The 26594-nt window shown below is 33.2% G+C and overlaps 1 protein-coding gene across 6 annotated transcripts in view; it reads right to left on the bottom strand.

Annotated features, from left to right (window-relative positions):
* LRFN5 (leucine rich repeat and fibronectin type III domain containing 5) overlaps nucleotides 1-26594 on the bottom strand; it is a 274320-nt gene that overhangs the window by 125323 nt on the left and 122403 nt on the right. For 4 of the 6 annotated variants that reach the window (XM_064365825.1, XM_064365829.1, XM_012469386.3 and 1 more), the window contains exon 2: nucleotides 12078-12253. The exons of the other annotated variants lie outside the window; for them this stretch is intronic. The gene's annotated coding sequence lies outside the window, so the exon portion shown is untranslated. The remainder of the gene's footprint in view (nucleotides 1-12077; nucleotides 12254-26594) is intronic. 6 annotated transcript variants of the gene reach the window in all.

Here is a 26594-nt window from a genome sequence, read left to right as displayed (position 1 = left end):
AAATAAAGACATTATAAGAATGGAAAACTGTAGACCAATAGGTCTACTTAACTTAGATCCAAAAGTTCCTAATAACATATTAGCAAATCAAACAAACAATGCAGGAAAAATTATATACCATGATGAAATAAGATTTATGTAAAGCTAATTTAAAATTTTAAAATCAGTGCAATCCATCACAAGCTAAAGAAAAAAAAAAAAAAACATACCAATTGATTTAGAACAAGCATTTGACAAAATCTAGTATCTTTATATAACAATAATTATCAGTCAACTAGAAAGAGAGGAAAACTTCAACTTGACAAAGAACACTTACAAAATAACTACAGCTAATATATACCCTATAGTGTGAAACTAGATGCCTTCCCTCTAAAATCAACAACAATATAAGAATGTTCCCTCTCAGCATTCCTATTCAACAGTATACTGGAATTCTGAATAGTACAATAAGAAATGAAAAGGGAATGAAAGTTGTACAGATCAAGAAGTAAGAAATAAAACTATCTTTGTTCACAGATTACATGTCTGTCTGCATAGAAAATTCCAGGGAATTGATTAAAAAACTCCTGCCATTAATAAATGAGTACAAACTTAACAAAATATGTACAAGATTCTTATGTGGAAATCTGTGCACATGCACAACAATTCACATGTACTTTATAATAACCATAAATTAAAAAAAAGAAATGACTCTTATATAGCTTGGATCATTAAACAACTCTTAGCTTTAGTGAAGAAGGATGATATTGCAGACAGAGGCAGAGAGGGGTAATAACAATGTTCTATTTATTGAACTGAGTGATAGCTCCATAGTTTTTCACATTGGAGTTATTAATTGAAGTTATATAATTTTTCTATACCTTTCTTCATTAAATGTTGCAAAAATAATAACACATTAATTAACTAAAATATTAAACCATAATCATGGGATAAAAATAACAACCTGTGCATGGGAGCAGATGGCAATATAGAAAGCAATGATAATCAAAGAAATAAACTGGGAAAGAAAACCAAGAAATTTTACCTGTAAAGCAATAAAATATTCCCCAAATTACTTTATATTTTTAAAGTTATAGCCTAGAAGAAGATAAGCCAGTTACACAAATTGTCTGCATAAGCTCAGGTAAATTAATCTTTTGATGGCCCCAATCCTTCAGGTATAAATGAAGAGTCATGCTGTTTCAAATTCTATCCAATTATGAAATATATGCCTAATTGCTCATTTATTTTAAAAAATCTTATTTGCTTCTAGATTCAGCCTGGGAATCAAATTTTTATTTTCAGTTATTGTAAATATTACATATTTAAATATGCCAAAATAGTTTTCTGGGAAATAGTTGAGGAGGGACATTAGTCTGAGCCTGGAAAAAATATTGTTAAAAAAATTATCAAATCTTGAAGTATTCAAAAATATAATCCTCCCATTTCACTGCCCCCCCAAAAAAAGTATCCCATGAATCTTCTTAATGGTACTTTAATCCTGTCTGCAACGTAAGTGGGGAAGAATTACTATCTTGAAGACTGAGTTAGAAACAGAGTTAAGGTTTGGTTAGTTTCATCATCCTTACCCACTAAAAATTAAAACTGATTACTGCAATAGAAACTCCATAATGTTATTATGAAGAAGATAATAAAACGGACAATTGTGTTTCTGCAGTTTGAGAGTGTATATATCTCAAGTTGTTACTCACTATAAAATGATTTATAAAGCAAATGTCAGACACTACGGCAAATACAAAAAGTAGCATTTTTAAAGCCATGGAAATTATAAGAATGGCCTTAATCACCATTTGCATTTATCATTGTAATAGAGCTCCTAGCCTGCTCAATTAGATGATAAAAAAATAAGGAAAATTTAATAATGCTATTTTCATGGATATTATAACTACAAATATGTAACTGGAATAACAAACAAAAACTACTAAAACTAGTTAGACTTTATCATAGTTGCTCAGAAGAGATAATGAATAAAAGCAACATTACTGTTCAGAAAAATCAATTAAAAAATATAATACTTTAAAAACCCATACACAAAAACACAAAAAGCATCATTTGTGAAGAAATATAATAGAAATTCAAGATGTTTATAAAAATTTAGTATAGGACCTAAAAAAGAACATTGATAAATATAATAATTATTTAAAAATAGAAAATAAAATATTTCTACTCAACTAAAATGAAAATTACATGTGACTCCAATTTTTCACCAAACTTGTCTACTCCTAAATTTAAAATAGAAAGATAAAGAATAAAAACCCAACATTAGGCAAGGCAATTTTAAAGAGGAATGGAAGAAGTTATTTATTTCACAATCTATTGAGACATATTACAAATAGGATAAATACATTACAGTATAGTATTTGTGCAGAGATGATGAATATAACAATGTAATAAATAGAAAAGTCAAGATATATCCATTTATCTATGAAAACTGTACATGGCAGTGCTAGAATTCCACTTCAACATGTAAAGGATAAATTATTCAATAAACAATATGAGACAATTGGTTATCAGTATGGCAAAAATAAAATGGAACTGAACTGTACTACAAATCCACCTTAATTTCTACATTACACAAAAAAATGTGAAAAGAAACTTTTAAAATATTAAAAGAATGCATAAGGAAATATCTTTACTTCTTCAGTAGCAGAGAAAGGTAGCTTAAACAAGGCACAACAAAAATCACACACACACACAGCCCAAAATAAATCATTGATAATTTCACCACATTAAATGAAAGCTTGTTATCTTGGTAAAGAGTTTCTGAGATAATCCTTTCCCTAAAATGTTGAGTCCTTTATGAAAATTCCTCTTTGTAAAAAGGACTGTCACTCTCACTGGACTTTCCCTTAAAATTAAAGACAAGTTATTAAATATAAAATTGTTTCACAAAAGCTGACATTAAAATATACTAAATTAAGGCATCCATACAATATATGAAATGATAACTGTGTCATTATATTTAAAAACTATCTCTGGGTTATTTTCATAGGTAAGCACCAGAATGCCCATAAACCCACACCAAATAAGACCCAGGAATACACTCAGAAGACACCAAAATGGGGACATTCATGTGACGACTAAAAGATTCTTACTTGACATTTTCCTCAATACCTTCCTTGTCTATCATTACTTTTCATATTGAGGCAGCATAGATCCCTTGACATGAGTACCCTTGTGCAACTAAACAAGAAGTTACTTATATGTGTTTTGCTCCCAAATATTTAGAAATCAGGATTACCAATATAAAACTTCCCATAAAATACACTAAAAATGTAAACAATATCTCTATTAACTTTCAAAAGAGATGTTATGATAAATGTATGTTATGATAAATATAGAACCACAAATCCAAGAAGTGATTCCAATGTTGGTTGTTTGCTGGAATCACTACTTTGTGACACATTTTGGCTTACCAATTTCCAGACTGGAGTGTTTGCATATAACTACATAAAGAAATTCCATGAAAGTCATAAGTCCACTACTATTATCAGTATAATTGTTACATTTGGAATCACTTTTTAGTAAACCTGACCTAAAATTTTGATCACCTGCTGTCTTATTGCAGGATGCATGTAAGAAATGTTGAAAAATGCCTCATAATATAACCTTGATAAAATGAGAACATTAATTTAAAATTACATATAATTTTATTTGTGAATATTTTCCCTTCAGTCTCCTCTTTTAAGTAAAAGATTCTCATTATAAAAAGGTTTTCCCTATCATTCTGTCACTTCATAAATAATGAATGGAGTTTTTCTATTGTAGATGATTTCTGTGTTGAAATCATTACTGCAGTAGGTATTGAAATAATCTAAGAGATGCTCACTTGCCTGTAATGGAACTCCATCTTGAAGACATAAATAAGTAAGCAGGTATTAAAAAGTTATTTGTTTCCAGATATTAAACAGTATGTTAAGGCTTGAAGATTTAGCATAGTAATCCATAATTGCATGCCAGTTGTCAAAAAGAAAGCCAGATTCTTATTATGGATTTAGGATTCCCTGGGTTTAAGACGAAAAATCACCTTATAAAAAATAGCTGCTTACAAAGTAGCACCCGATCTTTCACCTAATTGTCACATCTAATGTGCTTGGTCTTTTATTGTATTACTTCAGGGGAAATGTGTTTTTATGTTAAGTCAGTTATCCTTGATTATTCCTAAGAGTCCAAAGGTAAGGTTAGTTGTACATGTAAGATCAAGCTACCTCCCTGCAAGATCACAGTCATTATCCAGCCTTACAATGTAATCAGGAGTGATGAAAGAGGTTGTTGTTTGCCAATCTATATATTGCCTACATGTCAGCATTCCCAATAGGTGTGCTTTATGAATCCTCTCTGTCATAATCTTTTCTGCCTCATTGGGATTCTTAAATATTCTAACTATTAAATACTTATTTGTGAAAACTGTATGATCAAAGTGACATCTATGATCACTGTGACATCTAAGTTAATACTTTTCAAAATCAAGTCTAGATTTTCTTACGCTATTAATGTTTTCACCTGATAATCCTATGTCTATAAAATTCCTGCTTTTTTCATACAATTTTTCATGTAGTTCCAACATTAAATTTTGTTGTTTTATTAATTTCATATTACAAATCGTTAGTAATATGATGTTAGCATTTATAATCAATACACAATTCTTCCAATCTGCTAATTTTTTCCCATAGTAAATCACGAATTATCCTAAAAGAAGCCTTTGTGTCGTCTGCCAATGTTTTTCTTGCTGTAAAGGCTCCAATATTCTGTTTAATATTGATGAGAGATGCCTCAGTTTACAAAGAAATTCTAAATTTAACATGTGTTAAAATACTCCATAGTATAGTCGGTAGTGGTATATGGAGATCAACTGCACATTCAGAAAATAGATTGCTCATCACAATAACTGAGTTAATAACCTTACATTGAGTCAGTACAAATTGGATTGTTTCCATTGGTTTTCATAGCCAATGCTTTGCAATTAAGATTGTTGTCATGCATCTAATGTTCGTTGCCAAGAGTACTCTCCAAATAACATAAATCTCTCCTGGTCCTAAATGTAAACTAATCATTATCTTATAAAGCAGAGCATTTATTCAGACTTCTTCCCTGGACACTTCACAGTAAGAACCACAGTGTTAGCAACCTAAAGACCAACATTAACAGCAGGCAGAGACAGTGGAGACTCCTCTATATCAAGTAACTGTCAGCTAAGACATTTTTAGCTGTTGTGTCAGTATTTATGAGCTTTCAGAAAGACTCTGCATCTAGTTTTTAGAATTTTATTTAAAAGAGACAATACATCAGCATATTAACCACAATAGTATAATGCTGAAGCCTATCTCTGAAGGCCAGAAAAATTCTACTTCTAATAAGCATATTTGCATTATCTCAGATGAAAGTAATCTCCTTTTCCACTGAATTCACATGACTATTTGTAGCTTTTCCTCACTGTTTATCATATGGTAGTTATTTCTGTAGTATACTGCCTTACCTCCCCACCAAGTCTGTAATTATTTTTTACACAAAAATTTCAGTCGCATTAATCTGGAGAGAGACAGAAAAAGAAAGAGACACACACAGAGAGAGATAAATACTCTATGCCTGTGATTATATACAAAAATAATAAAAAGGGCATTTTAATGTTGAGCAAAATTGATGTTCATTCTGATCTTGCAGTGTTTACATTCTGGAGGAGAAGACAATATTAATAAGACAACTGAACAACGAAACATAAAATTATAATGAAATATAGTTATATGATGCTATGAGACCATATAGTAGAAAGAGCAAATCTCCTTTGGCTGACCAATGAAACTTCCTTCAGAAAGATTACCCAATGAGATACTAGGCAAAAAAAGTGAGTGGCTCAGAGAGAAACAGACACGTGTAAAGACCTTGGTAGGAAGTGACATTATGTGAAGAAGAACAGAAAGGTCTTTGTGCCTTGAATGCAAGAAGAAGTGCATGATGGGGGACAACTTGGGGGCATTTAGAAAAGTGTTAAACTGTGTACAACATTGTAAGCCATGTTAAATAACTTTGTCTTTAGTCTAAGAATTATGGTCTTTAATGAGGTGATGACATCTCATTTCGTGTTTTGTAAGCTCACTCTGTGTATGGGAAATAGAATAGATACCTAACTAGTTAAGGTAGATAATTTAGGAGGCTCTTTGGGTAGTCTAGGTGAGAAATCAAGGTAGTCAAGGTTAGCATAATGATGGTGAAAAGAGGGAAAAGTAGATGAATATTAGAATTTTCTTTGTAGGTAAATCTTACCAGATTAGGTGATGAATTGTTTTTGTGGAATGAAAGATTGAGAGAAATGACAAAATGATTCCGAATTTTACTGGTAAATGGTGAGCCATATACTGAGCTCAAAAATACCAGAAGACTGTATATGGCAAGATAACCAAGAGGTTAGCTTTCCACAAGTTAAATTTAAGGTATGTAGGTAATTAGATATAATGATTTGGAATCGAGTATCAAGGTCTATACTATACAAATTTGTGAGAGCCATTATAAAGAATGTTTTGTTCTTTGAGAATTTTTTATTCTTCCTTCTTTGTAAAGTGAATACTGCATAACCTAACATGTTTAATTTGTTATAACTTTTGATAGCATTGAAACTAATTGAACTTAATTCATGTAACTAGATAAGCATTCATAGGTAGCATATTGTTTTTGTTCTATTGATAATCTTTATTTTGTATCTGTATGTTTTGTGGATCATATTTTATAGGATGATTTCAAGCATACACGTATATACCTAAAGATATTAACCATGAAAAAATATCTCAGATTTGCTTTGGTTTGCATGTTTGTCTCCTTTAAAACTTATGTTGAAATGTAATCCCCAGTGTTGGAAATGAAGCCTAGTGGGAGGTGTTTGGATCATGAGGGTGGATTTCTCACCAATAGCTTAGTGCCATCTCCTTGGTGATGAGTGAGTTCTTAGTTCATACAAGACTTGGTTGTTTAAAAAGAGGTGGCATCTCCCTGCTTGCTCTCTTGTTCCCACTATCAGCATGTGACCCTTTGTCTCCTGCTTCATTTTCTCCCATGATTGTAAGTTCCTGAGGCCCTCACCAAAAGCAGATGCTGAAACCATACTTCCTATAATCTAGAGAATCATGAGCCAATTAATCCTTTCTTCTTTATACATTTTCCAGCCTGAGGCATTTCTTTAAAGTGATTAAAAAATGAACTAACACAGATAATTGGTATTAAGTAGTGGGACATTGCTATAAAGATAACTGAAAATGTGAAAGTGGCTTTGGAATTGGGTAATAGGCAGAGTTTGGAAGACTTTGGAGATCTCAGAAGAAGATAGAAAGATGAGGGAAAGTTTAGAATTCTTAAAGACTGGTTAAATGGTTGTGATCAAAATGCAGACAGAGAGGGATGGTGAAGACCACACTGACAAGGTCTCAGATGGAAATGAGAAAGTTACTGGGAAGCGAAGTAAAGGTCCTCCCTGTTACGCCCTAGAAAATAACTTGGCTGCATTGCATCCAGGTTCCAGGGATCTGTAAAAGTTTAAAATTAAAAGTGATGACTTAGGGTGTCTTGCTGAAAAAAGTTATAAGCAGCAAAATGTTCAAGAAGTGACATGGTTCCTTTTAACAGCCTAAATTAGATACAGGAGCAAATAAATTATTTACAGTTGGAATGTATACTTTAAAGGGAAGCAGAGGATAAAGGCTTGGAAAATTTGCAAACTGGCCAAGTGACAGAGAAAGAATGTAAACAACCTATAGAGCAACCATGTTCTAGACAGGTGTGCATGACTGGAAGGAAGCCAAGTGCTGACATCCAAGACAATAGGGAAAATGCCTTGAAAGGATTTCAGAGATCTTTAAGACTGAGCCTGGTCCTGAAACCTTTCTATTCTCCTGGGCCTCTGGACAAGGAGATCTGGGCCCAGAGGCCCAGGAGAATAGAATGGTTTTAGGGACCAGGCCTAAGCCCCCACTGCCCTGAGCAGCATTGGGGTATTGCTCCCTATATACTTGCTGCTTCAGCTACAGTCACGGCTCAAAGGAGCCCAAATACAGCTCAAGACACAGCTCCAGAAAGTAGAAGCCATAAGCGTTGGTAGTTTCCACATGTTGTTTATCTACAGATGCTCAGAATGCAAGAGTAAAGGGGCCTTGTTGGCTACCACCTAGAGTTCAGAGGATATATAGGAAAGCCTGGGAGCCCAAGCAGAAGCTTGCCACAGGAGTGGAGCTTCTCACAGAGAAACTCTACCAGGGCAATGCTGAGGGAAAGCAGGGAGACCCCATACAGCGTCTCCACTAGGACATTGCCTAGTGGAGCTGTGGGATGGAAGCCATTGTCTTCCAGATCCCAGAGTGGTAGATTCACTGGCAGCTTGAATCCTCTGCTCAGAAAAGCCACAGCATACAACTCCAACCTGTGAGATCAGCTCTGTGAGCTGTGTCCTGCAAAACCACAGGGGCAGGGCTACCCAAGTCCTTGGAAGCCCATCCTTCACAACATGATGTGGAACATGGAGTCAAAGATTATATAAGAGCTTTTAGATTTAATGCCTGCCCTACTGGGTTTCAGAGTTGTATGGGGCCTATTATCCCTTTCTTTTTGCCAGTTTCTCCCTTTTGGAATGTTAATGCTTACCCAGTGCTGGTACCACCATTGTATTTTGGGAGCAAATAACTCATTTTCATCTTACAGGCCCATAGGTGGAAGGAGATGAGTCTCAGATGAGATTTAGGACTTCAGACTTAATGTTGGAATGATTAAAAGCTCTTGGGGCCTATTGGCAAGTGATAATTTTATTTTGCAGTGTGAGAACATGTGATTTTGGGGGCCAGGGATGGAATGACAAGGTTTGGATGTTTATCCCCTCCAAATTTCATGTTAAAATGTAATCACCATCATGGGTGGCAGGGCTTAGTGAGAGGTATTAGATCATGGGGGTAGATAATTCACGAATGGTTCCTTGGTGATGAGTAAGTTGCCAGTCAGTCAGTTCATGTGAGATCTGGTCATTAAAAAGAGTACAGCACCTCCCCACTTTCTCTCCTGCTCCCCACCCTCCATGTCATGTGCCTGCTCCCCCTTTGTCTTTTGTCATAATGATTACCTTCCTGGGGCTCTCACCAGAAGCAGATGTTGGCACCACAGTTCCTGAGACAGTTAAATCTCTTTTCTTTCTAAATTATCCAGCCTTGGCTATTTCCTTATAGTCATGCAAAAACGGACTAACACATGGTTGAGAAAATAGACAAATGAAAAATTCACTCACAGAGATGGCATACATAGCAAATAAATTAATGTTTAGTAAAGAGTATTAGAAATTGTCAAATGATAATATGTTGACCATTATTGTGATAGCTAGTTAAGCCACTTTCAAATAGTGTCACAAAAGGTGATCATTTACAACCTTTAAATATAAGAGACTTCATTTCAGAAAAATAAAAGCATCCCTTAAATATTATATATTTAATGTCATTAAGGATACCTTAATATTTAAAAGGCATATTAGCTTTGTAGAATGATTATAATCATTATGTATATACTAAATTATCTTTATATATATGCACACATATATACACACATATATACATAAATATATACATGCACATACATGCACCTAAATACACACACATACATATGTATTTGCAAAAGCATGTACCTACAGGCACATTTGCTGTTAAGACATGATTATGCATTGTTTAAATTCATCAATACTTTTGTCAAGTGAGAACAAATAGAGAAACAGACGAAAGTACTCTTCTATTGTCCAAGACTAATTGAAAATGCCACAGTGAGAAAAATAATCATAATCGCAGCCATTACCACCTCAGCTGTCCTGCCTTAATCACAAGTGGATATTCCATTGCATCATTATTTTACTACTACTACTCCATTCACTATTTCACTCTAAGAAAGTTCCTGGTATTCCATTTATTTTTAAAGGGATTTTAATGGATGTGCTATGAATTTTCAATGAGCTATTTGAAGTTGGAGGAACTAATTAGGAATGTGTTTTTACTTTCTGTTTTTTTCAGGGTGATTTATTTCATGCGAGACTTTAACCTAATGTTACTCCAAAGAAAAAATAGAGAAAAGGAGGTACTACTTCTCCACACTAATGGACTGCTAATTGAAAAAACTGAATCAAGCATTAACTTGGAAGAGTCTTTTTCAATATATAAATTATTTCTGGTTAGCCTTTAATTTCCAGGTTAATTAAGAAAATCCTTTGGCCTTGATTTTGGCAATTAGTAAATGAAAATGTGTTTGAATTTGCTTAGTTTTGTGATTTACACTAGAGACTCTATCAGCTAATATAGTTTCTTTGCTAACAGCTTTCGTGAAGTAAATGCTTTTATCTAGAAAAAGCCTCACCAGTGGAAAACAAAATAAAACTAAAATCATTAATTAAATAATTGTTTCGGAAGATAAAATCTCAGGAGTTTCTTGTGGGGTTGCCATAGAGAAAGAAACTATTCATTTTTATATTTTCGCAGTATATAAAATCACCTCAGGCTTGGCCAGGGTGATTTCCTCTGTCTCCTTAAGAAATGTAAATCACAGAAAATTTAGACTGCATTTCTCAAGTTGCTTCATTTAATGAAAAGCTAAAGAAGAAAAGCAACAAAAGCAATTCCTAAAATAAATGAATAAATCATGCACAAAAGAAGTACCAAGTAATAAAATATAAGGAGAAAAAAAACCTACACTAAAATAATGTTTTGAATGAATCTGCATACTCAGATTCATCATTTTATACTACCATCACAGTTACAATATTAACCTCAGTATAGTCTAGATACGTTATTTTTGTATGTATCTTGAAAGTAGTCCTTCTACACCACTTTGAGCATACTAGCGACAACATACTGGCTGCCTATTTTAAATCTTATGTAATTAGTAACATCATGATTCAGATATAAACTCTTAACTAAAGTTTTTTATATTCTTCTATTAACATACATTTATGTTGCACATTGACGTATAATATATTGCAAAGTAAAAGTGGATTTATTATCTCTTACCTGTTCACTTCAAGAAAATTTTAATTGCCAAGCATCCAATCACTGATAGACAACTTCAGCTATATCAAACTTTTGCTCTTTATAAAAGTGCACCTACAATGAATTTTCTGTGCAGTGACATTGTGATATAAATATATCCCCAAGAGCAACAAGAAATGCCTACGTTAAGTATTTAGGAGAAGAAAAAACATGCCTCAAACATAAGGTTAAACTAGAAACATAGCAAAACAACAGGCCCAAAAGTATGAACAAGGGAAGTCTAAACTTTTCCTGAGATGCTGTCTTTATTTTCAAATCTTATGATCATAAATAATCTTTTAAAACTAATGCATTTACCTGATTTATCTAGAAGTTAGAAAACCCATACATAAATTTATGGCTGGGAATTTGTTTTGCGGTACTATGCAGTACATTGTGTTATGCATTTTACAGACTCTTCATGTCCCCTGATTTTAATTCATTTTCCTATATATGATTTTCATTTTCTTTTGTTTTTCTAGTCTGCACATTTAAAGGCTTCCATAAACGCTTCTTGAATGACCCAGATAATATGTCATTCAATAAACCAACCAATCAGGAAAAGTGTTCTTTCTGGCACCAGCCCATTACCCTCCATATAGTGCCGGTCATCACAACCATCACAACATCACAGCACTCATTTTTTAAAAATTAGAAAACCAGAAATTGTATTTCGGTTTCATAATTTATTAGCCAAACAAATTTGATAAAATACTTGGCCATTTTGAACCTTTTTATTCATTTGTAAACATTGTTATTTTAATCTATTCCTTGTCCAGGCCTTACGGTTGTTAGTATCAATTATGACAATGCATGTGAAACACAAATCCTGAAAGAAAAACCAGAAAATTCCATAAGGATATAGGTTATTAACACAAAAAATGGTGGACATTTCATCTCCAGAAATATATGACTCAAAAAAGAAACAAGATAATCAGTGATGAATAATACTAGGTTTAATTTGTATATAAGTTAACAAGATTTTTAGTTTTCTTCCCTTAAGTGTTTTAAACCGATTGACAATGATTGAACTGAGTGCAATCAACTTACTTCTGGAGCCTGAAGAGTTCCTCACTGCTGTGAAGGAGTCAGCACTCTGCCTGGCTGCTGCAGAAGACGGACAGAGTGAAAGCATCTCCAAAGCGGGTTTCTAAGGATGGTGTCAAAAGATGGGTTCTCAGCTGCTACATATCTTCTCAACACCTGGCTGAATGCTTACAGGGATTCTTCAAAGGAGGCAAGCACAAAAAAAGAGTGTATCAAAAAATGCTTATGAACTATCTTTGAACAATATAGTGATTGTTAACTCGGTGATCAATCTCAAATTATAGCAGGACTATCATACAATAGGATTTAAATATATTAGCATGACAAAGCTTTCCAGTGGAATGTGCAACATATTGTGATTTCAATAAATATATTAGCATTCTCCTTTCCTTTTTGAAATAAGCTTTCTTATCAAAACAGGATAATTTAACTAATCATAATCTCCATAGCTCAATTTCATCATATTTAAATTAATTCAACTTGCAGTCTAACGTTAAAACACTGCATAAATTAACACATATTTAAGCATCACCTACTGTTTAACAGGCACATGACACTTAGGATATAGCAGTGAATGAACCTGAAAAACCCCCACCCTGATGAAGCTAATAGATCTATGTAATAGTACAAATTGATATTAAACCACTGATTTTTTTTTGTTTTTCCTGTATTTTATTCAAAGGAGAATATCTGTCTATTGTAACATATATGTCTATGAAAGAAATACATAGGCATGTCATTTATTTTTTAACTTTATGTCAGAAGATTATTGATTTCTGATTTCTACCTTTCTGAGCTTTTCATTTTCCTCTAAAGCACAGTTAACTTGGCTCTATGAGACACGACATTTAACTTTCTTTCCTATAAGATCTACGTAATAGTACCAACTGATATTCAACCACTTTTTTTTTTTTTTGAGATGGAGTCTTGCTCTGTCATCCAGGCTAAAGTGCAGTGGCATGATTTTGGCTCACTACAACCTCCACCTCCCTGGTTCAAGCAATTCGCCTGCTTCAGCCTCCCTCCAGAGTAGCTGGGACCACAGTCGTGTGACACTATGCCCTGCTCATTGTTGTATTTTTTTTTTTCTATTTGTTTTTTTTAGTAGATACAGGGTTTCATTATGATGGCCAGGCTGGTCTCAAACTCCTGACTTTGTGATCTGCCTGCCTCTGCCTCCCAATATATAGGGAATAACAGGTGTGAGCCACCATGCCCGGCAAACCACTGATATTTTTAATGCAGAAATAGGCCGAGCTGTAAAACTGTTCTTGAAATGAATAAAAGCATTGTAATTTGACTTTAACTATGACTTTTTTTGTCTGCAGAAGTAAAAGTGAGAGATAATGAATTTCCAAATCATAATAATAAAAAACAGACCTAAGGTGAAACAACAAAAACTTGAGTTTAGTATATTATTTCTGCTGCCTCCATTTGTAAAGATATATGAATGATCTTATAGAGTCAAAATTAAAAAGACTGATTATATTGTGTTAAGATACTCAATATTAAAAATTTATTTAAAGAGGAAAATTAAGCTATTGCTTAATTTAATACTGACATTGTCAGAAATACTAAAAATTAATAAACAAATTAATTGTACCATTAAATAATTAAATTATAACTTCTATATTTCAATCATTTATCTAAATCTGTCAATCAGTGCTGAATCTTTTTGAAATTTATGTTTATTATAGCATTTCAGAATAATTAGGACAGACCACATACACACATACAAATATAAATCAATCATAAGACAACCACGTTGATACAGCAATTGTTTGCCTTTTCATTTATTTCCTTCCATGAATATATTTTAAGCTAATTTTCACATTCATATATGCATAAAAATATCAGAAATCCAAAAGTACATCTCCTTCCAAAGTAAGATATCCTCCTAGGAGAAAACCAATTTTACATTATAGAACATTCTTTCAGAAATCGTGTGTGTGTGTGTGCGCGTGCATGCGTGCATGTGTAAATTTTTGTACATATATCAGAATCATTTGCTCTGTTGTGCCCTGTTTCTTTAACAGCTTTAAGATCATTCAATTTCTGTCTTCTAGCAAGAATCCATCCATTCCATCAGTGCACATCTACCATATGCATAATCTGCTTGTAAACTATCCCAATTGAAAAAGTGCAAGTTTCTGGGATTTTGTTGTTATGAAAATAATATAATAAATGTTCATATATACATACTTATATGAATATATATGTATTCTGCATATATATTCATATATATGTATTCTGAACACATATCAGTAAATACAGGCACAATATACTGCTACATAAACTGTGTAGGCTAAAACACTTCATTGTTCCTGCAGTTCTGATCATGTTTCCTTCTTTGTAGTAAAGATGTATTACAAAAAATAAATCTGAATTCTATAATTACATTTTATATTATTTCATTATGGCAGCAAAATAGAAATGCCTCACAGTATCACCATAACTCCCCCTAAAAATATACTGTTGACCAAAATAGTACTTCAATGTCTTTATTTTAGTGTAAAAAGCATAGTAACAGTTTAAATTCCAACCTAAATTCTCATTCCCCAGAGAAAATTTAGTGCCTGTATAGTCATATTACTAATGAGAACAGCATTTCCTTTTGTGTAATAATAACTTTTATTAGGCACTTACTATGTGCCAGCTACCATAAAATATGTGCTAACTTAATCAATTCTCTTAAGAATCAAACGAAGTAAATACTTATTTCTATTTCAGTGCTACAAAAATGCAAGGAGAAAGAAAGATCTACTAACCTTGGGCAAGGTCATACAGCTAAATACCAAAGTGAGGACTCTCACCTAGGGCTATCTCACTCTATGAAATGTCTCATATCTCATAGTGTAAGTGAAATTTTCAGAAAAATCACTAAGTATTCTATAATAAAGACATTTTTTAGTCCATATATTTTGGTCAATGCAATGATCAAAGTGAGAAAGTTCAGATTTGAGATTCTAATGCTACATTTTTCTAGTGTTACCATACAAGGATTTTCATTCTTTCTTGATAGTATGTTGAAATGGAACATCCTATAAATTATTATGGTCAATTTCTTAGTTGCAAGTTGTTACCATCTTAGCATAGTCTAGAAAATTCAGCATCTGTTATTGTTTATGTACATGTATTTCCAAGAAATATAGTTCTCCCTAGCATTCCATGGTGTATATCTGCCAGATTTTCTTTATCCAGTATCATTGATGGGCATTTGGATTGGTTCCAAGACTTTGCTATTGTGAACACTGCCACAATAAACATACTTGTGCATGTGTCTTTATAATAGAATGATTTATAATCTTTTGGGCATATATCCAGTAATGGCATCACCATACAGCTATAAAAAAAGGATGAGTGCATGTCCTTTGCAGGAACATGGATGAAGCTGGAAACCATCATTCTCAGCAAACTGACGCAGGAACAGAAAACTATATACCATATGTTCTCACTCATGAGTGTTGAACAATGAGAACACATGGACACAGGGAGGGGAACATCACACACTGAGGCCTGTTGAGGGATGGGGATAGGGAAGGGATAGCAGGGGGTGGAGGCACTGGGGAGGGATAGTATTAGGGAAAATATCTAATGTAGATGATGCGGGGATGGATGCAGCAAACTCCCATAGTACATGTATACCTATGTACCAAACCTTCATATTCTACACATGTACTCCAGAACTTAAATTATAATAAATAAATAAATAAAAATAAATATAGTTCTTCCTCCAACAATTATCACGGATGCTGTATTAGTCTGTTTTCATGCTGCTAATAAAGACATACCTGAGACTAGGTAATTGATAAAGGACTGAGAGGACTCGCAATCATATCAGAGGATGAAGGAAGAGCAAAGGGATATCTTACACAGTGGCAGGCAGGGGAACTCCCCTTTATAAAACCATTAGATCTCATATGACTTATTCACTATCACCAGAACAGCATGGGAAAGACCTGTCCCCATGATTCAATTACCTCTCATTGTTTCCCTCCCAGTACATGACATGTGGGTATTACGGGAGCTACAATTGAAGATGAGATTTGGGTGAGGATACAGCCAAGCCACATAAGGTGCCAATACTAAACTCTGAAAGAACGTAGAAAAAATGGGCAACATTCTAAAATGTGTTAGAAAATATGTATTTAAAAGTGAGAATCATCACCTCCCCAGCACCCAATGATACTTTTTTATCCTCTAGGATAACTTGACTAAGTATTCATGAATTGCCTTAACATATACATTGATAAGAACTTTACAATCAACAAAGGTAGTACTTTAAAGTCTTCTAGACAAAGACTAAAATCACAACTATGACCATATTGCTTACTTTTCTCTTTCAAAATGAAAACAGTTACAAAAAGCTGTAATTATTTCAAGATACAATGTATGTGAAAGTACTAATCATGATACCTTATACATTATAGGCATTGCAACAATTTTGTTTCTCTTACAAAATTCTTCCTAAAATGTTGACCCATTGAAAATCCGTGAAATATTTGAAGACACGAGAGTATCATTTCACATCTTCCCTTCATTTTAAATATTCATAACATTTGAACAATTATGAATCCATCAAATCGTATAATTACCAATCATTTATCTCTAGAATTCCTAATAATACAAAATAAACAAGGAGTGAGATGTTCTATATTTGTCTTTAGTTATATTTACCTTGTGTTAAAAATGATTAAAAACTAAACAGTTATCCAAATATTTTGGCCTACATGATGCAAAAAACCAGCTGTTGTAAAATATACAAACAATTGAACAATATTATTTCACTGAAGTTCATTCAATTACTTATTTAATAATTATGTAATAATATATTCATTGACATAATATAGCCATTATGTTTAGTGGACTACTCCAAAACTGAGGTTATAAGATAGGAAATGCTATTTTATTAAGACAAATGACTTGAAAACTAATTTGGAACACAAACAAAAAAATGGAAAATCATACCATATTAATAAGTTTTTTAAAAGTATAATTATTCAGAAATTCCTATAGACACTATTATTAAAACATGCTTGCCTCACTATTAATATTGCTAAACCTACTTTAAAAATTAATTTAGAGGCAATGATTGAATATGAAAATGCATTTGTTATTGGAAAAAATGTAGCACCATATCCTTTGCTACAGGAAAATATTTACAGATTATTACACACATCCAAGATCATACGACAAATAAATTCATACACTACTAGAGCATTTATTGCTTAATGTAAATGTCACATTGTAAATGAGAACAACTAATCATTCCTTTCCTCTAATAGCAAGAGTTCCGCAGTTAAATAAAGCATAAATCTTGCTGACCTAAAAATTTTATTACTGAATTTATAATTTCCTGTTAACAACCCACAGAAAATAGCATTAAGGGATACTGTATTTGAGTAAGCTACAACCTAAGTGAAGGGGTTTTTTTTCAGGGTATAAAGACAGAAGGTGAGTAGAGGTTGTGCTTGCTTTTCATTGTTTTTAAAGAACTGACTCATTCACTATGTTTCATAGTGATAGTTTGAAATAATAGATTTTTACCATGAAAAAAAGCAGATACTAAATTAATAATTGATTCAGTGAAAACCAAAAGCCATTATTACAATTTAATTTAATTACAAAATTTCTGTTTATTAGATAGTGATTGTAAAATTCCTATGAAAAATAAACAAAAGAAAAATAAGAGCAGGCCCAGATGAAAACCCCAGAGCTATCAAAGTACTTTTAATTGCACAACAATATTCTGACAAATGAAAGAATCAAAACAATCCAAAATAGTAACAAAATAGTTCAAATAATAACTTCACAATTTAAATTTACTCTGCTAAAATTTTTCTTGACATTTATCAGAAATTCAAAGTGCTATAAACTGTTTTTCCCCAAAGACAGCTTTGGCACATCTTCATCCCTTGGTGAAATGAGAGAGTGGTCCTTTGGCTTCTTCACTTGCTAGCTCATGGTCTGCTCTGGCAATGTAAATGTCAGTCTTGCTCTGTTCTTTGGACTATAGGGAAAAGTAAAATAAAACAGCCTTGTTGCTCTTCGTGGTTTGGCAAAAGTCAGCAGACAGATATTATGGCCACACTAATATGTATGTTAGTTTATCTCTTTGGTAATGCTATTCTTCAAGTAAAACAGAATATCAGTTTGTGCCTATCAATAGAATAATTATTACTTTTTAATCTACATATACTTCTTTCTTCCCTCACTCCCTTCTTTCTTTTCACCTGTATCCGCCATGTCTTCCTTCCCTCCCTCTTCTTTCCTACCTTCCTCTCTTTTTTCCTGCTCCCTCTCTCTCTTCTTCTTCAGTATTAACAACTTATAAACGTTTTGTTCCTTAGTATTTAAATGATTATAATACCTACATCACAGTGTCACTGTGAATGTTATTTGATATATTACACACATGCTCACACCTGTGTATGTATGCATATGTACCCAAGTACTGTAACCTGAAAAAATGTTTTATATAAATCAATAATTTCTCTATTTCAAATTTGTTTTACATAATTTTTGGCTTCTTATCAATCCTTCCCTCAGGAGGCCAATTACAATTCATATCAGGATAAGGTGGCAAGTCTTTATTAATCCAAATGGACATTGGAGCTTACTGTGAACATCATTTTAGCTGATTATTAGATAACAGCAAACCTCCATATTAGCGTATTCCTGGATATTTTATCTCCGTCTGATCCCTAACCATTTTGTTCTATGATATAATCCCCTTATTTAGACCCTTTACATCTACCAGTTTTCACCTTCACTCTTTCTCTCCTCTCCTCTGTGTCCCTTCTGTCCCTGTGTCCTCTTCTTTCTATCCCTCCCTGATTCCCTTCTTTCCTTTCTCCCTCTCCCTCTCCCATCCTTTCCTCCCTTTCTCTCCCATCTTTCCTTCCTTTATTCCTCCCTTCCTCCAAGACCTCCTCTGTTGCCTGCTAAATCAGAAATTACTTCATAAAGAAATCATAATACTGTACATTTTATAAACATACACATTTTAAGAAACACATTTCAGTAGAATTTTAAAACATTTATATTACATTATGTCCTCTCTTCAGAATTCTGATTCATGTGTAAATTTTTAGAAGCCAGATCAATTTTTAATGTGCAAATGAGAAAGAGCATGTTCCATTTGTTTATTAATATTCATAATACAAGTAACACATGAGTACTTTATTCGTTTAAAATTAGATATAATAGAAGCTAGGCACAGTGGCACATGCCTGTAATCCCAGCTGCTTTGGAAGGCTGAGGTGGGAAGAATGCTTGAGCCCAGCAGATCAAGTCCAGCCTAGGCAACAGAGTAAGACCCTGTCTCTAAATATTAATAAATATATGTTTGTTTATTTATTTCGGGATTAGAGAGAGAATTCATTGTGGCTATACAAGTGTAGCAGAATGTATCATATTAATTGAACTGTTCTGTATTTTGACTGTGTTCATGTATACCTACATATGTGATAAAATTTAGAAAACTAAATGAAAGCAAATGCAAGTATATGTAAAATTAATAAAACTCTGATAAGGTCAGCGGGTTGTATGAATGTCAGTTTCTTGATTGTGATATTGTACTACAGTTATGCAAGATATTAAACCAAGTATAAGATATGTGGGAATCCCTCTGTATTATTTCCACAACTGCATGCAAATCTACATATAATAGTGCATCATTTGCCTTTTGTGAGCCTTAAGTGTCAACAGTTGCAGGACTGTAATCTTAGCACTTTACTAAAAGAGGAATATCTAGAACAACAAGTTTAATTGTCACAGTGAATTATTTGTCCTTATTAAACCACATTTGAAATATAGTGTGTCTCACAGAAAACTAGAAAAAAAATATAAATCCATCAGTCAATGAAAAGTACTGAATTGCTGTTTGCTTTGGGTACCAGACCACATCAATGGCATTATAGTAAGGCACGGAGATTTTATTTTGTCCCAGGTATGTGATGTGGTAAAATGACCAACTACTAAGTACACTGCTGGACTGGTGTTAAACAGAGTCTCTACCTGCTCTTGCCTAATTGCATTTCCCTTTATTAGCCTATAAGATAAAATAAAATGCTGATTTCTGGTGTTTTATGTGTGTGTGTGTGTGTGTGTGTGTGTGTGTAAAGAGGCTGAAAGAGAATATACTTTATAATGGTCACTGTTAAGAATACTAGAACATAAATATTAAAGTCAGTGGGTTGTATTTGTGACTACAAGTCCTGGGAAACTATTGAGCAACTGAAAATTAGATTCATAGTTGGTTAGATACGATTTTGGAATAAACTCAGAAAAACTAAGGACCACATGGAGTATGGGAGTTTAGAAGAACTACAAATATTCTGAAAAGCAATATGGGTGTAAGAAATATCTACAAGCATTATAAGTACCTTTTTTTGTCAGGAGGATTTAAAAACACATTACAATGACAGGGAAGAACTAAGAGATTAGAAGTGAGAGGAAATGTACCACTGTAATGGTACATCACATGTCTTAGATTTCTTACTGGCCTGTAAGCTCTTTGAGGTCCAGGAATATAATACAAATAATTGTATGCCTGGCAGCCTCTAGCACCTTCACCTACATACAATAAATAAATTTTAACTGCAAATGAAGAAAAGTCACATACTAAAAAACATTCAAGTAAGTCACCTCTTGAAGAGAAAGTTTCTAAAAGTAAAAAATAACTCAAATAAAATAATATTTTAAAAGTGAAAATTATATGATCCAATTAGAAATTATTTTGATACAGAGATCATTGGAAAGAAAGTTAAACTGGAAAAGCTATGCAGGATGAATTTTCCCTAAGGTCAGTTATAAAATGTCATGTATAAAAGACAGAAGGAAGAATGAAGAACTAAAGATGAATACAAAATAATGTTTGCAAACCATTTTCTGATACATTATTTTACTAGACCATAACCCTGCTGTCCTTGGTGTTTTCTTGTTCAGCATTTTAACACCGACTTAAATGACATAAGAAACGTTATTTGTTAAATCCATAAATCTGTGACTGACGTAAAACTGGGATTTAAAAATGTCTCCATAGGTTTAATGAATGGGCCAAGACTGTCAAAATGAAATATAGTAAAGCCAAAGTAAAGATGCTTAGATTTAGAAACTTAACTGTTAAAGTACACGTGAGGGATACGTCTTTAAAGTAGTTTATATGAAATACACATAAGGGATTAATTGTCTCTATGATCTTTAATGGTCAATAGTTTCAGGACTGCAGTCTCAGCATTCATTCATAGGAAAGACATATCCAAAACAACGAGCTTAATAGTTATATAGAAATATTTTATCCTTATCAAACCACATCTGGAATACGATGCATCCCATTATGAATTCTGGTGAAACATGCCTGGAGACACAAGGAAACTCTGTGTCCAGCATTGCAACTAATAAATGGTTGGAAAACCCTGGAAATTTTAGCTTGAGAAAGAGATATGATAAAGATAATTTTTTTTTTTTTTTTTTTTTTTTTTTTTTGAGATGGAGTTTCGCTCTTGTTGCCCAGGCTGGAGTGCAATGGCACAATCTCGGCTCACCGCAACCTCTGCCTCCTGGGTTCAGGTAATTCTCCTGCCTCAGCCTCCTGAGTAGCTGGGATTAGAGGCGCGTGCCACCATGCCCAGCTATTTTTTTGTATTTTTGGTAGAGACGGGGTTTCAGCATGGTGACCAGGATGGTCTCGATCTCTTGACCTCGTGATCTACCCGCCTCAGCCTCCCAAAGTGTTAGGATTACAGGTGTGAGCCACCGCGCCCTGCTAAGATAAAATATCTTTAAATGAAATTTGAAAGCATAATTTGGAAAGAATAAAAGTTGCATGGGAGCTCTACTTTTACACTAAGAATGTACTATTAGGATACTCCCATATTAGTATGAACCACCCTGAAGAAAGTGAGTGAATTGATTTCTGAAAGGCTCATTCTATATGGGTACCAAAAATGGCATTCTTGTATAGGACTTAAGTTTGGATGAGATGGCCCTGAGGATTCTGTCTAATGCTAATATCCTGTGAGACTGACTTTAGTAAGATACTTAGGGTTAGGCTAACCCTATGCTCAAAGACAAACTGACTGTATTGTATCACCAGTGAACTTATAATGCGATTGTGATAAACATTGAAAACTAAACGTAAGTGTGAATATTTATCTCATCTCCTTGAACATATCTAGAAGCACATTCTTAAGTCAATACATATGTGCATTGGAAGAAAGGAAAATATTCATATGTGGAGGGATTAAAATTTCAGTTATTTTTTTTTCAATATGTTCTAATCTGTGATTTTGAGGTATGACCAAGGAAACTGTAACTCCATGTATAGCTCTAAATATATGTGCATTTGCATTTTACCGTAAGTGCTATTAACTCTGAACTTTATTAGCAAGAGCATAATTTGATTTTCTTCTCTAGAGAGATTACATGCTGATAAGTTTGGCTCCGTATCCCCACTCAAATCTCATCTTCAGTTGTAATCCCCACATGTTGAGGGAGGGCCCTGGTGGGAGGTGATCATTGGAGCAGTTTCCCATATGCTCTTCTCATAATAGTGAGGGGGTTCTCACAAGATCTGATGGTTTTAAAAGTGGCAGTTTCCCCTGTGTGTTCTCTCCTGCAACCTTGTGAAAATGGTGCCTGCTTCCACTTTGTCTTACGCCAAGATTGTAAGTTTTCTGAGGCCTCCCCAGCAATGCAAAACTGTGCCAATTAAATCTCCTTTGTTTATAAATTACCCAATCTTAGGTAATATCTTTATAACAGTTTGAAAATGGACTAATACAAATGCATTAGCTAAATAATGTTGCGTATGTAGTGAGATCACAGTAAAATGAAAGCAAATTTTAATATTTCATGTAAGTACTTTATCATTTTCAAAGCTTTTTTACAGACATTATTTTATGTGACCTTTGAAATAATATTACAAAGCAAGTATCACAATTATCATTTGCTCTTATTTTCAAGGCTCAAAGATGATAGCTCTTGCACAAGTCTATGCCACTATTTGCTGGCAGGTAAAACAACAAACTATAGAATCTCTTTCTGTTATACCTCTGTGTGTGTGTGTGTGTGTGTGTGTATGAAAAGTTACTCAGAGTCAAGAAATTTCAACTATATCATGTTAAGAAAGAATAAAGCTAATAACATTACAAAGGATGTAAACAATAAGAAACAAAATGGAAATGTAATTTATAGAGACCAAATTGTAAAATCACTTATGCACAATATTTCTAGTTTATTTTGGAGCTAAGGGCAATATATGTTTAAACTTATATCAAAATGAATGAGCCAAACAGAAAATATGTTTTAATACAGAAGTAAAAGTTAGAGAGACAGTTTCAAAATGTGCATGGTTCCCTATTGATGCTAGCTAAAAGTTACCATTTTTGATATTTTATTTAAATATGTGCTAGTTTTCTAACTCACATCAGTAACCCTATTTTTAATTCTGGCATTGATTTAGTGATTATGAACATTCAACGTTAGGATGAAAATCTTCTCATCTAATTAATGAACCTTAACTTTTATTTTAGGTTTGGAGGCACATGTGAAAGTTCATTACACAGGTAAACGTGCCATGGGAGTTAATGGTACATATTATTTCACCACCCAGGTATTAAGCCCAATATTCAATAGTGTTCTTTCTTCTCCTCTCCTCCTCCCCTTCAAGTAGACCCCTTTCTTTGTGTCCATAAGGTCATATCATTTCTCTCACACTTACAGGTGAGAACATGCAGTACTTTGTTTTCTGTTCCTGTATTAGTTTGTTAAGGATAGTAGCCTCCAGCTCCATTCATGTTCCCACAAAATACAACATCTCTATATACACCATGGAATACAATAGCTGCATAATATTCTGTAGTGTATATGTACCACACTTTTTATGCAATTCATCATTAAATCAATGAATGTTTAAATGATGCTCTCTTATTTTACTATTATTTATTTCATTGATCTCCGTTCTAATCTTTATTATTTTTTTCTTTTGCTATTTTTTTGAGTTTAATTTGGTCCTCTTTTTCTAGTTCCAGAAATTGTAAAGTTGAATTGTTCAGTGAAGAGCTTTCTTATTTTTAAATGTAAGCATTTATAGCTAAAAGTTTTCCAGTTAGCCCTGCTTTCATTGAGTACCACAAGTTTTGATAGCTTATGATTTTGTTTTCATTCATTGCTAAGTATTTTCTAATTACCCTTGTGATTTTTTTGACCCATTCCTATTATTTAATTTCCATAAATATGTATTATTTAATTTCCACAAATTCATGGTATTTTTAGCTTTTCTTTTGGTATTTGTAACTTTGTTCTGTTGTCATCAGAGTGAATATTTAATGTGATATAAATCTTTTAAAATGTATAGAGTCTTGGCCGGGCATGGTGGCTCACGCCTGTAATCCAAGCACTTTGGAGACCAAGGCAGGCGGATCACGTGAGGTTGGGAGTTCAAGACCAGCCTGACCAACATGGTGAAACCTCGTCTTAAAAAAAAAAAAAAAAAAAATGTATAGAGTCTTAATCTGTAGCTTATGGTCTATCCTGAAAAATGTCTTGGGTGAACTTCAAAAGAATGTGAATTTTGTTGTTGTTGGGTAGAGTGTTCTGTGTATTATCTGTCAGATCTGATTGCCTTATTTTGCTGATTAAATCCTCTATGTTTTTGTCTTCTGTTTAGTTGTTCTATCCATTATTGAGAGTGAAGTATTGAAGTATCCAACTATTATCTAGAACTGTCTATTTTTCCCTCAATTCTGTCAGTTTTTATCTTATATTTTTACGGTGGATTACTACATGTGTAAATCTTAAAAACTGTTTTATCTTCTTGCTCTATTGCTCTTGCTCAACTTTTATTAATATATAATGCCTTTGTTATTCTCTTGTAAGCTTTATAAATTTAAAGTTTATTTTGTCTGATATTACTATAGCTATCCCAGCTTCATTTTTGTTAATATTAGTATGAAATATATTTTTGCATATTTTTATTTTCAACCTCTTGGTGTCTCTGGATCCAAACTGAGTCTCTTATGAACAGCATATATTTGAATTATGCTGTTCATGTGTGTTTCTTAATGTGTTTGACCAATCTCTGTCTTTGGATTGGAGTGTTTAATCTGTATACATTTAAAGTGATTACTGATAAGGTGGGACTTACTTCAGTCATGTTGCTATTTGTTTTCCATATGTATAATAGAATATTTGCTCCTCATTTCCTACATTACCATCTTCTTTTGTGTTTAAATTTACTTATGTATTATTTAATTATTTTTTTTTCATTTATTTGAGACAGGGGCCTCATTCTGTCACCCAGGCTGGGAGTGCAGTGACATGATACAAGCTCACTGCAGCTTCAACCTCCTGGGCTTGCATAATACTCCTGCCTCAGCCTCCTGAGTAACTAGGACTACAAGTTCATGTCACCACCATGCTTAGCTAAATTTTGTATTTTCTCTAGAGAGGAGATTTTTGCCATGTTGCCTTGGCTGGTCTCAAACTCCTGGGCTCAAGCAATTCATTCACCTTGGTCTTCCAAAGTGCTGGAATTACGAGCTACTGCACCCAGTATCTTTCTCATTTTCTTTTGTGTATATTCTTTAGTATTTTATTTGTAGTTACCAGATGATTAAATTTAACATCCCTCCATTATAAGACTCTGATATTATTCCAGCTTAACTTCAGTAATATACAAAATCTCTACTCCTTTGACAGTTCCATCCCCACCACTTTTAGCTGTTGTCACAAAATTATACCTTCATACATTTTTTCCAGAAACATAAACTAATATATTTCTTTTTAAATTTTATTAATTTATGTTTGATTCACAAATAATAATTGTATATATTGATGGAGTAAAATGTGATGTTTTGATTTATGTATACAATGTACAGAGAGCCAATTAATCTAATTAACATATCTACTGCCTTAATAATTTGTCATAGTTTTTGTGGTAAGGACATAAAAATTTCTTATTTTAGCAATTTTCAAATATGCAATATATTCCTACTAATTGTAGTTACCATGCAGTGGAATATAACACTAAAACTTATTCCTCCAATAAAAACTGGAACTTTGTCCCCTTTAATCAACATCTTCATTTTCCTCATCCTTCCCTAGACTCTGGTAACCACCTTTCTACTTTTGATTCTATGAGATCAAATTTTTAATTTTTAATTTTATTTTATTGATTTAATTTTTGGTCAAGCACTGCATCTTTATTTTACATATCATTTCTAAAGTAGACATTGTTTAAGTGAGCAGCCAACAGAATTTATAAGATAGAAAGTGACAGCAAAGGTAACTGGCTCAAGTCCCTAGCATACACCATGTATATTTAATGTCTGATCACCTTGCATGTAGGTAGGGCAGTGTAGATTTTGCAAACAAGACATCTATTTTCTGTGACCAGGAATGGCTAGACCATGTCTAACAAAAACATGCACAACCTGAAATGTTTCAACACAATCGAAGTTTTCTCAAGCAAGGATATGAATGAACAATAATGAACACATACACAGCAACTTGGGC

Source organism: Aotus nancymaae, unplaced genomic scaffold (genome assembly GCF_030222135.1).
Source record: "Aotus nancymaae isolate 86718 unplaced genomic scaffold, 86718_ANA_hifiasm-v0.15.2.pri h1tg000062l, whole genome shotgun sequence".
NCBI lineage: Eukaryota > Metazoa > Chordata > Mammalia > Primates > Aotidae > Aotus > Aotus nancymaae.
This window is presented reverse-complemented; position numbering and strand designations above follow the sequence as displayed.